Raw genomic sequence first — 12,663 nt, forward strand, 5'->3', positions numbered from 1 at the left:
CACGGAGTTGCAAAAAGTCAGACATGACTGAGCGACTTCACTCACTCACTCATGCTAAATTCAATAAATCAGACAGAGAAAGACAAATACTGTATGATAATCACCTACATGTAGAAACTAAAAGCAACAAACTAGCAAATAAAACAAAAAAAGAAGCAGAATCAGAGATAGAGAGATCAAACCAGTGGTTACCATAAGGAGAGGGAAGAGGGGAGGGGTAACATAGGTTATTATGAGGTTATATGAAATTGTGTGTGAAACTTCTGAAAATTGCAAAGCACTATAGAATTTAAAGACTCATTCAATTAAAAATAGTCTATTAAAAAAAAGAATAGCCAGTAAAACCCTGACAAAAAGACACCTATAAGGGGGGACTAGCCCTAACAGATATTAAAGTATCTTTAAAGCCTAAATACACTGAATTACAGCACTGTGATACTGGCACAAATATACCAGTAGAACAGAATACAAATTCCAGATATGGACCCAAGTATATATGAAAATATCTGATAGAGGTAGTATCGCTAAACATTGAAGCAAAAAGATAGAGAGTTGTTTTTTTTTTTTTTTTTTGATGCTGGAACAACTGTGTAGCCACTTGTTGAAGAAAAAAATTTTTATCAGAATTTCACAATCTCGACACTACTGACATTTTGAGTCAGATCATTTTTTGCTATGGAAGCTAGCCTATGCACTGTATGATGTTTAGAAGCATCCTTGGCCTCTATATACTAGATGTCAGGAGCACACCTTCCCCTAGTTTTGACAACTTGAAATGTCTCCAGACACTGTTACATCTCCCCTGGTTGAGAACCATTTAATTAGAGTTATACTTCACACCTTATGCAAGATTGAACTCCAAAGGGATCAGAGACCTAAACATAAAAAATGCAACCATACAAGTACTATTACAGAGTAGGGGTGAATTATTCTTTGCCCTTGGTCTAGGAAATGGCTCTGTAACTCTGACAACAGAGGCAATAAAAGAGAATATTGATAAATTTGAACATTAACTTTTTTGCATGCTGAGACACCATAAACAAAGTCAAACGATAACCAAAAACTGGGAGAATATATGTGCGATGTATACCATAGGGAAAAAGGACTGATATCACTAATAGATAAATATCTCTTAAAAATGAGGGACAAAGAAAGGAGCAAAAATCTGGTAGAAATGTGGGGGGAAAGCCTTGAACAGACAATCCAGAAGAAAACATGAAAACGTTTGTTAAACTTAGGGAAAATTGTTCAAACTCATAATTAGAGAAATACAAACAATACAGATACCATTTATCACCTATTAGATTAGGAAAATGGAGAAGGCAATGGCACCCCACTCCAGTACTCTTGCCTGGAAAATCCCATGGATGGAGGAGCCTGGTAGGCTGCAGTCCATGGGGTCGCTAAGAGTCGGACACGAATGAGCGACTTCACTTTCACTTTTCACTTTCATGCATTGGAGAAGGAAATGGCAACCCACTCCATTGTTCTTGCCTAGAGAATCCCAGGGACGGGCGAGCTTGGTGGGCTGCCGTCTATGGGGTCACACAGAGTCGGACACGACTGAAGCGACTTAGCAGCAGTAGCAGCATCAGATTAGGAAAAATTAAACAATATGACAACATACTCTATTCCATTGGTGTAACTGGGGAGAAAACAGGTGCTCACAAATATTGCTGGTGGAAATGCAAACTTTTTGGACAGCCTATCTGGAAGGAAATTTGGCAGTCTCTAACACAACCACATATGCACTCACTTTCTGCCCTAGAAATCTTGCTAAACCTTCACCTCCAATAATACAAAAAGATTATTCATTGCAGTGTTGTTTACAGTTATGAGATACTGGAAACAACCAAGGTGCCTATAAACAGATGGATATATTTAAGAGGTATTTATACATTAATGATATTAGCCCTTTTTCTGTGGTTCTGTACATGTAGTGATGGAATACACTACAGGACATCCACATAATGAAGTACTATGCAGCTGTAAAAAAATATTTTATGAGCTAATAAGGAGTGCTTTCCAGGACATACGCTTAAGGGACAAAGGCAAAGCCCAAAAGAGTGTCTACAGTATGCTACCCTTCATGTTACAAAGAAGGATATATAAGAAAATATGAAGGTATCCACTTATTTGTGTAAAAGAAATAGTCAATTCTGCTATAGCACCACATAGCCATCCTTATAAATCTTCACATTATGCAGAACTGCACAATAAAAATCAAAAGGTTTATGGAGAAAACAGAGCACAACACTCAAAACATTTCTGTCACACACACATATACAAAGATAGGAACCTAATAAAAGTAGCACAGGTTTACACGTGCGAAATGGTTAAGAAATGTATAATACAATAAATATGTTACTTTCCCTAGAAAAGGCCCTAAAGTGTGCTTGTGGCATGGGGGTCAGGAGAAGGGGGAGATGCAGGGGTGCCTGAAATCAGAAGGCAGGTGCAGTACCGGATGGTGATAGGCATGGCTGCTAAGACAAAGGGGAACCAAGGGGGCTCAGAGATGATTGAGGTGTGTGCATTTTGTGTTTTTCCACAGTTCAGGTCAGCTGGGTCAGTTCCTGCGTTCACCTAGAGCTTCTCATGCACGAAATTGTGCATAAACAAACACAAAATTCACGCTAAGCTCAGATTGTTCTCTAAGATAGCACTCATGCTGGGACAAACTTGCTTTTTCAAAACAAGAGTTATGGCAAAACCGACTATACAGGAGAGAGAAACCAGAAACGAATGAGACGGGTTTACCAACAGGGTGTGGTAGGAATGGGGTAGAAAGCATGGGGGATGGGAAGGAGGTAGCATGTCTTTGAGTATATTTTGGGGAGCTCTAACTCTTAGAACCCAAGTAATCTTTCACACGAATGTATGCATGCTAAGTCGCTTCAGTCGTGTCTGACACTTTGCACTCTTATGGACCATAGCTTGCCAGGCTCCTCTGTCCATGGAGTTCTCCAGGCAAGAATACTGGAGTGGGTTGCCATGCCCTCCTCCAGGGGATCTTCCCAACCCAGGGATCGAACCCGTGTCTCTTATGTCTCCTCCACTGGCGGGTGGGTTCTTTACCACTAGTGCCACCTGGGAAGCCCCAGTGTATCACATACCCAACCTGATAAATAAATAATTAACATCAGCCCGAATGTAAAGAGAAGCCAAAATGGAAAACAGGCAATAACAAATAAACCTAACTATATTACAAATGAATATCATAACCACACCGAAGGAGATGGGGAAGAAAATAGCTAACCTAAGTAACTTTGGAAAAACCTATGTTTATTTTGTTGTTTTGTCTTAATCATAAATATTTATTGATGGACTGATGAGTATAATTTTAAATAGAAGAATAAGGCATGGCCAAGGATTTAAACAGTATGCTATTAATGCTGAAAGAGGGCAAAGCCATAAACTTAGGAACTTTAAAAATTCAAGTCAAAGAGCCTCTGAGGTGCTGCATAGATGCTTATCAGACAGTTCTCCCCTTGTAAACAATTCCTGTGTTATATCACTTCATCAGAAAGCCAGAATGATACATCATACAGAATTCCTCATTGTTTGTACTTGAGCGATCTCAGCCAGCCACTCCTCTGTCCCCCATTCCTTTCCTTTCTCTTTGCAGTGGTGTTCTTTGGCCATTCCTTTCCTAAAGAATTGCTTCTTCCCAAGCAAGGAAGCACACAGTGAGTCAGAGAAAATCCACCAGTTGAGTTCAGTTCAGTCGCTCAGTCGTGTCTGACTCTTTGAGATCCCATGGACTGCAGCACGCCAGGCTTCCCTGTCCACCAACTCCCGGAGCTTGCTCAAACTCATGTCCATCGAGTTGGTGATGCCATCCATCCATCTCACCCTCTGTCATCCCCTTCTCCTCCCATCTTCAATCTTTCCCAGCATCAGGGTCTTTTCCAATGAGTCAATTCTTCGCATCAGTATTGGAGTTTGTATTGGAGTTGTATTGTATTGGAGTATTGGCCAAAGTATTGGAGTTTCAGCTTCAACATCAGTCCTTCCAATGAATATTCAGGACTGATTTCCTTTAGGATGGACTGGTTGGATCTCCTTGCAGTCCAAGGGACTCTCAAGAGTCTTCTCCAACACCACAGTTCAAAAGCATCAATTCTTCAGTGCTCAGCCTTCTTTATAGTCCAACTCTCACATCCATACATGACTACTGGAAAAGCCAAAGCTTTGACTAGACAGACCTTTCTTGGCAAAGAAATGTCTCTGCTTTTTAATATGCTGTCTCAGTTGGTCATAACTTTTCTTCCAAGGAGCAAGTGTCTTTTAATTAATTTCATGGCTACAGTCACCATCTGCAGTGATTTTGGAGCCCAAGAAAATAAAGTCTCATACTGTTTCCATTGTTTCCCCATCTATTTGCCATGAAGCAATGGGACCGGATGCCATGATCTTAGTTTTCTGAATGTTAAGTTTTAAGCCAGCTTTTTCACTCTCCTCTTTCACCTTCATCAAGAGGTTTTTTAGTTCTTTGCTTTCTGCCATAAAGGTGGTATCATCTGCATATCTGAGGTTATTGATATTTCTCTCAGCAATCTTGATTCCAGCTTGTGCTTCTTCCAGCCCGGCATTTCACATGATGTACTCTGCGTAGAAGTTAAATAAGCAGGGTGACAATATACAGCCTTGACGTACTCCTTTCCTGATGTGGAACCAGTTCATTGTTTCATGTCCAGATCTAACTGTTGCTTCTTGACCTGCATACAGATTTCTCAGGAGGCAGGTAAGGTGATCTGGTATTCCCATCTCTTTCAGAATTTTCCACAGTTTGTGGTGATCCACACAGTCAAAGGCTTTGGCATAGTCAATAAAGCAGAAGTAGGTGTTTTTCTGGAACTTTCTTGCTTTTTTGATGATCTAAAAAATGTTGGCAATTTGATCTCTGGTTCCTCTGCCTTATCTAAAACCAGCTTGAACATCTGGAAGTTCACAGTTCATGTACTGTTGAAGCCTGGCTTGGAGGATTTTGAGCGTTACTTTGCTAGCATGTGAGATGAGTACAATTGTGCTGTAGTTTGAACATTCTTTGTCATTAGCTTTCTTTGGGATTGGAATGAAAACTGACCTTTTCCAGTCCTGGGGCCACTGCTGAGTTTTCCAAATTTGCTGGCATATTGAGTGCAGCACTTTCACAGCATCATCTTTTAGGATTTGAAATAGCTCAACTGGAATTCCATCACATCCACTAGCTTTGTTCGTAGTGATGCTTCTTAAGGTCCACTTGACTTCACATTCCAGGATGTCTGGCTCTAGGTGAGTGATCACACCATCGTGGTTATCTGGGTCATGAAGACCTTTTTTGTATAGTTCTTCTGTGTATTCTTGCCACCTCTTCCTAATCTCTTGTGCTTCTGTTAGGTCCATACCATTTCTGTCCTTTATTGTGCCCATCTTTCATGCTCAAGAGAGCATGAAATGTTCCCTTGGTATCTCTAATTTTCTTGAAGAGATCTCTAGTCTTTCCCATTTTATTGTTTTCCTCTTTTTCTTTGCATTGATAGCTGAGGAAGGCTTTCTTATCTCTCCTTGGTATTCTTTGGAACTCTGCATTCAAATGGGTATATCTTTCCTTTTCTCCTTTGCCTTTAGCTCCTCTTCTTTTCTCAGCTATTTGTAAGGCCTCCTCAGACAACTATTTTGCCTTTTTGTATTTCTTTTTCTTGGGGATGGTCTTGATCACTGCTTCCTGTACAATGTGATGAATCTCTGTCCATACTTCTTCAGGCAATTTGTCTATCATATCTAAACCCTTGAATCTATTTGTCACTTCCACCATATAATTGTAAGGGATTTGATTTAAGTCATACCTGAATGGTCTCATGGTTTTCCCTAGTTTCTTTAAGTCTGAATTTGGTGATAAGGAGAAAATCCACCACAGGCAGATATATGAACGAATAGATTTAGGTGTTAGGATGGCAATAGCCTTTTGGGGTGAGGTCTAAACTAAGCTGACTTTGGCAAAGAAGCTGCTCTGACTCCTGGCTCGCTGAAAGGTCTACAGTGCTACCTCGGCTTGTGCCACCACTGCCAGACTCCTTGATTCTAAGCAGTTACCAGTGGAGGCAGGAAGCCAGCATAACCGGACAGCTAATGTAACAATATGGTCAGTGCTCTGGACCTCTACTGGGAGCCGACTATGGCTTCTGACATAATTATTTGCCAAGTGCAAAAACCTTGAGGATACTAAGGACAATCTTGAAATCCCTTGGACAGGATGAATTAGGCCTCTCCATAACTCTTTCCACTGGAAACATGCAGTGAAAAACATTCCAGGGTGTGCAGTACCAACTTGTATAAAGCATGCTGCAGAGGTGGGGACACAAGAGGCTCTCTTGTTTGGAGAGTCCGAGGCAGACTGTCAGGGCGGCTCCTCTGCTTGTGACAGTGCCCCAAACCTGAGCAGACCAGCAGGCATGTGGCTATTTTCTGAAGAAACAACACTGTACTAACGGGTACCCACAGAGTAGCCACCCTTCATGTGCAGAATCAGAGGCCAGAGGTCAAGCACCCATGACAAGCCATCTGGAAGACTTGGCTCGACACCTCTCAAGAAGAATGTCTCCCTCCAGCAGCCCTTTGATGACAGAGCAGAGTGCAAGGGACAAACAGATGGTCACATTCTTCTGAGACAAGTGTTGGTTCCCAGAATGCTCCTGGGAAGACAACGTCCCAGAGCCTCATTTATGAGCAAAGGTAAATAAAAGCTGCCATGCCACAGAAGCATCCTGTCAAGTTAGACATATATTTAAGAGAGGAGATTTGGAGGCATGACAAAGGGCATGCAGACTGAAAGATCAAGGCAATGGATGACTGGGTGACAGAGAAACAGGAAGCAAAGGCCACGTGGAAAAGGCCAAAGTTGCGTGCTGAGGAGGGACAGTGGGGTAGCTACGGTCTGTATCAGTAACAGAGATCGCCTGGCTGCTTCTTGGCTTGAGTCGCTCTCTCAGTTTCTCAGACTGGATGGATGTGTAGCATTCAGCAGCATAACTGGGGGACGGTGGTGATATTTATAAAGGGGGAACTGGTGAATGGATACTGAACAGAAATGAACTGGGTGTGCTGTTCTGGAATGCACCGTGTACACCAAAGGGAGGTTGCCGTAGTATCTTGGATAGATAATAGGGGAGAGGGAGGGCTGGGAGACAGGAGGACTCTCACGTCCAGTTCTTAGATACTAGAGAGCAGGGAACAGTCTGGTCTTGGCCTTTTAGTCAAGAAATTGGATGCTCACTTTCTCCTTGCCAGTTCACCTTCTCCAAAGCCTCAACAAATTCTTCAAAAGATATGGCACCATCCCTCTCTAGATCAGCCTCCTGAATGGTCCTGTCTGTGATGCCACCCAGTTGCTCATCCGAGACATTCACTCCAGCCATCATGCAAAGAACCTGGAATAGCTCATTGTGGAAGATTTTGTCATTTTTATCCAAATCATATAGTCGAAAAGCAAAGTACAGTTTGTTGCTTCGGCTGTTAAGTGGTTCTGGTCCATTCTTATCTTTGCACTTTGCACTATCTTCAGTGGGTCAGAAGTGAACCAAAGATTTTATGAAGCCATGGAAGCCTGCCTGATCTTTTCCGTCTGGAAAGAAGCCGCTGAGCCAGTCCCCAAGTGGCTTGATGACAAGTCCTGGAATCCACTGGAAATCTTCCCAGCTGAGGGTCCCATTCTCACTTTTGTCCAGGCTGGTGAACTGGCTGTAGAGGTAGATGATTTGATTGTGGGAGAAGCAGGTCTCTGTCTTGATCCTCCTCAAGCTCTTCCTTCCACAGTGACATGGAAGCCTGAGACCCCATTCGCACATGACAGCTCCTCAGGGAGCCCCCACACCTTTAGAAACAGTGTAGACTAAAGACAAAAGGAATTGTACACAAATATTATACTTGAGTTGGTAAATTTTTTCTTTACAAGAGAACGAGTTAGAAATTCTGAAACTACTTTTTGTGTATACTAGGATTGAACAAACACTTTGTGGATGATTAGTCACCTTTGGAGAAAGGAGTTCCAAATAAGGAAAGAGGGACATCAAGAATCAATCCCTTGGTGTTAGGTTAGAATCTAAAGTACCACTATAAATTCATACATGTATTTTCACACACATACACACACACACATATGCAGGTAGTTAGGCACAAAATATGTGCACATATGCATTTATGAGTATTCAAACGTACTTCCTAGCTCTGTCATCTGAGAGTGCCTTACAAGCAATGACACTCTGGTAACATTTAAGCATATCTAGTGCCTAGAACTTGCTTCTAAACACCACTCTGTAATAAAAAGAAACCAGGACTCCTTTCCAGGACTGGGCTGGGGAAAATAGAATACAAGCTTGGAATACCTTGAGAGGCCAGAAAGCAAGAAAGTACTAAAATAATAATAATGCCATGTGAAAAGGGCATAGGAACCAACTTGAAGGAGCTCCCAATGGCCAAATCTGGGACAGTAAAATAATGATAGTAATAGATTATAAGACACAGCATAAAAGAAATATCCAGGAGTCTATACTGACATAAGTAAACTGGGATAAGTAAATAAATACATTGGGGTGAGTAGCTATTCCTTACAGAAGAATTCTAACTAATAAATATAGAAATAGTGATGGAAGGTGTTTTAAATCACCGTTTAGCCAAATGTGACAGCAAAATTTTTTACAGGCAGTATGTATGGATGTAAGAGTTGGACTATAAATAAAGCTGAGTGCTGAAGAATAGGTGCTTTTGAACTGTGGTGTTGGAGAAGACTCTTGAGAGTCCCTTGGACTGCAAGGAAATCCAACCAGTCCATCCTAAAGGAGATCAGTCCTGGGTGTTCATTGGAAGGACTGATGTTGAGGCTGAAACTCCAATACTTTGGCCACCTCATGTGAAGAGCTGACTCATTGGAAAAGACCCTGATGCTGGGAGGGATTGAGGGCAGGAGGAGAAGGGGAGGACAGAGGATGAGATGGTTGGATGGCATCATCAACTCGATGGACGTGGGTTTGGGTGGACTCTGGGAGTTGGTGATGGACGGGGAGGCCTGGTGTACTGCAGTTCATAGGGTCGCAAAGAGTCAGACACAACTGAGCGACTGAACTGAACTGAATCACTGGGTGCTAAAATAGTTGGGTTATTGTGCTGAGAAACAGGATACTTGCATAGTTTCAAAGTTTCTCCCCACAAGATACTTGTTGATTATAAAGAGAAAATAGTAACTTGAGCTGCAAATATTGGGCAGACACAGTCTTAACCCAGGGATCAAAGTTAACATCAGCAGTAAAAAGGCATGCCTCTGCATGAATCCCCTGACAGGAAGCACTGAGATAACACTTCCGTGGGGTTCTTGCCAAAAATTAGTAACTTCAGTCTAATCACAAGACAGTGTCCAACTTGGAGGACATTCTAGAAAATAACTGGCCAGTACTCTTCACAAATATTAAGGTCACGGAAGGCAAAGACTGAGGGACTATAACAAACTGAAGGAGACTAAGGAGATTTGACAACTAAACCCAATGCGAGATCCTGGATTGAATCCTGGACCAGAGAAATGACATTATTGGGAAAATTGATAGAATCCAAACAAGGTTACTGTATCAGTTAATAGTATTTATCAATGTTAATTTCCTGGTTTCAATAAGTATACTATGGTTATGTGAGATGTTAACATTAGGAAAACCTAGATAAGGATTACATGTACTCTATTTCTTGGTGACTTCCCTGTTAAGTTTAAAATTATTTCAAAATATAAAGTTAAAAATAAATGTATACTCTTAGCCATAGATATTTCACAGTTGAGACCTACACCCCAATGCCTATGACACATATATGGCTTCAGGAAAAGGTAAGTTCAACCAGGAAATGCTTAGTACACAGTTTATTTACTTTAAATAGCAAAATTTAGATGGCCACAAAAATCTCTCAGATGATGAGAAGTTGCCATGGTATATGACACTTTGGCCCCTAATGTACCATCATGGCATAGATTCCCATTTCAGAGTGTGGAGTCAGTTTGTCAGAGCAGTTCAGTCTGATCCCTTGCTGAATGCTTATCTGTTCTCATCAGTCAAGACCCCTGGTCCAGGCTCAGATCTGCACACACTTGGAATGTTCACATATTCTTCCTCTATACAAACTTAACGCAGGCATTCCCAAGAAGGTTACAACACTCTTTCCCACATAGTCCCTGCCGCCCCAGCTGATCAAAGTCAGCATTTGAGCTGAACAGTCTATTGCTGCATTTGGCCTGCAGTCAAGTCTCCAGGACTCTTGGAGTCTAAGTTCCTGCTTAGATTCTGCTGTCTAGATAGACAGGCATGGAAGTCACTCTTCTGCAAATGTGGGAAGAGGCTCCAGCAGTCTCACCAAGCGTCCCTCTTCAAGCCTCCCCAGCAATGCAGGGCATGATGTCAAATGGTCTCTGTGGTATGGGATGGAGATGCTTGCTATGAGATGGCAGAGGTTTATCAGGTTCCAGAGAAACAATGAAACCTAAATCCTTATCATCAGGGTTGACAGTTAACTTATTCCAATCATGTTCACAGTAATATTCTTTGTCAGACTTGATACAATGAACCAGGAAAGAACATCAGAGATTCTTTGTCATTTCATAGCCTGATAGTAGTTTCCTTACTTACCACACTGTGGCATCCAGGGATATTAAAAATAAGAATCTGTCAAATCCTACTTTTCTTCTTACTAAGGGGGTGCATTTGAAAGACAGGGGCATTCCAACAGGCTTATTCAGAAGTAAACGGAGGACATCATTCAAATTCTGGCCCACGCCCCTTTGGTCGTAGTCCAAAGCTATAAATGATAACCATATTTATTCTTCCTTTTTTTATCAAGAAGAAAAAAATCAGCCTTATCAGAAGGCAGCTTCTGAGAAAAACTCATCTAGCTCACAGAAGAATTAGAAGGCTGAGAATGGAGTTTTGAGCCATAAGAGATTAAAGACCAGAGTTAGCAGGAGGGTTGTTTTCAATACTATTTACCTGCCCTGGTGATAAAGAGGTACATGCTGCTTCACCCTCTCCCCCATCCCCAACTCTGTCTTCTCTTATCCAGTCTCTCCCTTCCTTCCCTTTCTTCATGCATTCACATTGGGGATTTCAGTATTCTACTGGTTTGTAAGAGTTGGGACTAAGAAATGCTACCACGCCTTTCCTTTTCTATAAAAGAATTACACATACCACAGTGTCCTAGACAAGTCTTGTTTTGCTTTTACAAAATATCTTCATAGTTTTGCAAGCTTTCTCAGAAGTATTCTGTTGTTTTATGACCTGTCTCAATAAGGTACTGTCCGTAGAAGTCAAGTCTGTCTTGCTTCAGCTTAGGTATTTCCCTTTATCTCATCTAGTTTGCTCCTTTAAACCAGTTAACAAAAATTTCTAACTTTGGTATGAGAACCTTTGACATACAAATTCTTTCCTAAACCTAAGCCTTCTATTCCTCCATTCTGCCTAAAGAAATAATTTCAAATCCTTAATCCAGCTACTCTCCAGCCTCTGTACAATCTGGTCCTAACCTACCTTTCCAGATGGATTTCCCACAGATCCTTCATGCAGACCAAACTCCATGTGCTTCTCTAGAAAATATCCTGCACTCTCAAAGCAATATTGCCACTTGGAATGCCCTCTCCCCTACTGTAGCCTCTTATTTATTCCTTCACTTTGAAGTAAGTACTAGGAGGATACAAAAATGAATGAAACATAATCTCTGCCATCGAAAGTGCATGACTACTAGAGGAAATTATATGGTATTGAATGTCAGGTGTTAATACCTAACTGGTGTAGGGTGTTAGAATGGAGTAAATTGTTAGGATTAAACTTCACAGTAAAGGAGCATTTGAGAAGACCTTGAAGGATGGGGTGCAATTTTGAAAAGGATTACAGGCTGAGGAAACCACAAGGGCGAGCACACGGAGGCAGGAGAAAATGGAGTGCGTATACATGTATTTTGAAAGTTTGGTTTGGCTGCAGTGGTTCAACAGACCAGATCCTGAAGGATCTTGTGTGTCAGACTAAAAAGTTTGAATGTATTCCATAGGCAAGGGAAATTATTGAAAGGCTCTGGGCATAGAAATAACATGATCACAAATAGCAGTGCTTTATGAAGATACGAGGCTAGGTATGTACAGGATTAATTTCCTCCATTTCTAGAGCTTCGTTCATAGTATCCCAGGGAGAGAAAAGCCTGGCTTGAGTTTCAAATCTAAGACTGGAGGAGTGGTGATGCCTCTCACACTCTCCTCTTCACTCACCTGTTTAGTCTTCACAGCAGGTAGACAGATTTGGGAAACTGGCTGTAAGTAGTTTGTGACTTTGTAGCTGCTATTCCAATACGGTATTTTTCTTGGAGCATGTTCGCACAGCACCTGGCATGTGGAGTGACCCCAGCAAATACTTTTTTCCTCTATACCCATTTTCAAGGGCCATTAGAAGCAGTTAGCTTTTGACATTATGTTGGCTCCCCTGCTCTCCGCCACAAACTGCGGAAAGCATTAAAATCTTGACATCCCATGGAACATCACACTTGTTCATATTTTCCTCCTTTGACTGAGGAACTGGAAGTAGCAAGTACTTCAGAGGCTTCAGACATCAGCAAGCCAGGAGCCAATGCTAGGTACCTTATCAGTCAAGGTCCAGTCAGGAAAACAGA

General features: G+C 41.6%; 1 protein-coding gene and 1 pseudogene across 2 annotated transcripts in view; one reads left to right on the plus strand and one right to left on the minus strand.

Moving 5' to 3' along the window:
- NHS (NHS actin remodeling regulator) overlaps window positions 1–12,663 on the plus strand; it is a 345,114-nt gene that overhangs the window by 308,285 nt on the left and 24,166 nt on the right. The gene's annotated exons all lie outside the window — the stretch shown is intronic.
- On the minus strand, window positions 7,239–7,821 carry LOC102267368 (calcineurin B homologous protein 1 pseudogene; annotated as a pseudogene).

Source organism: Bos mutus, chromosome X, assembly GCF_027580195.1.
Source record: "Bos mutus isolate GX-2022 chromosome X, NWIPB_WYAK_1.1, whole genome shotgun sequence".
Lineage (NCBI taxonomy): Eukaryota > Metazoa > Chordata > Mammalia > Artiodactyla > Bovidae > Bos > Bos mutus.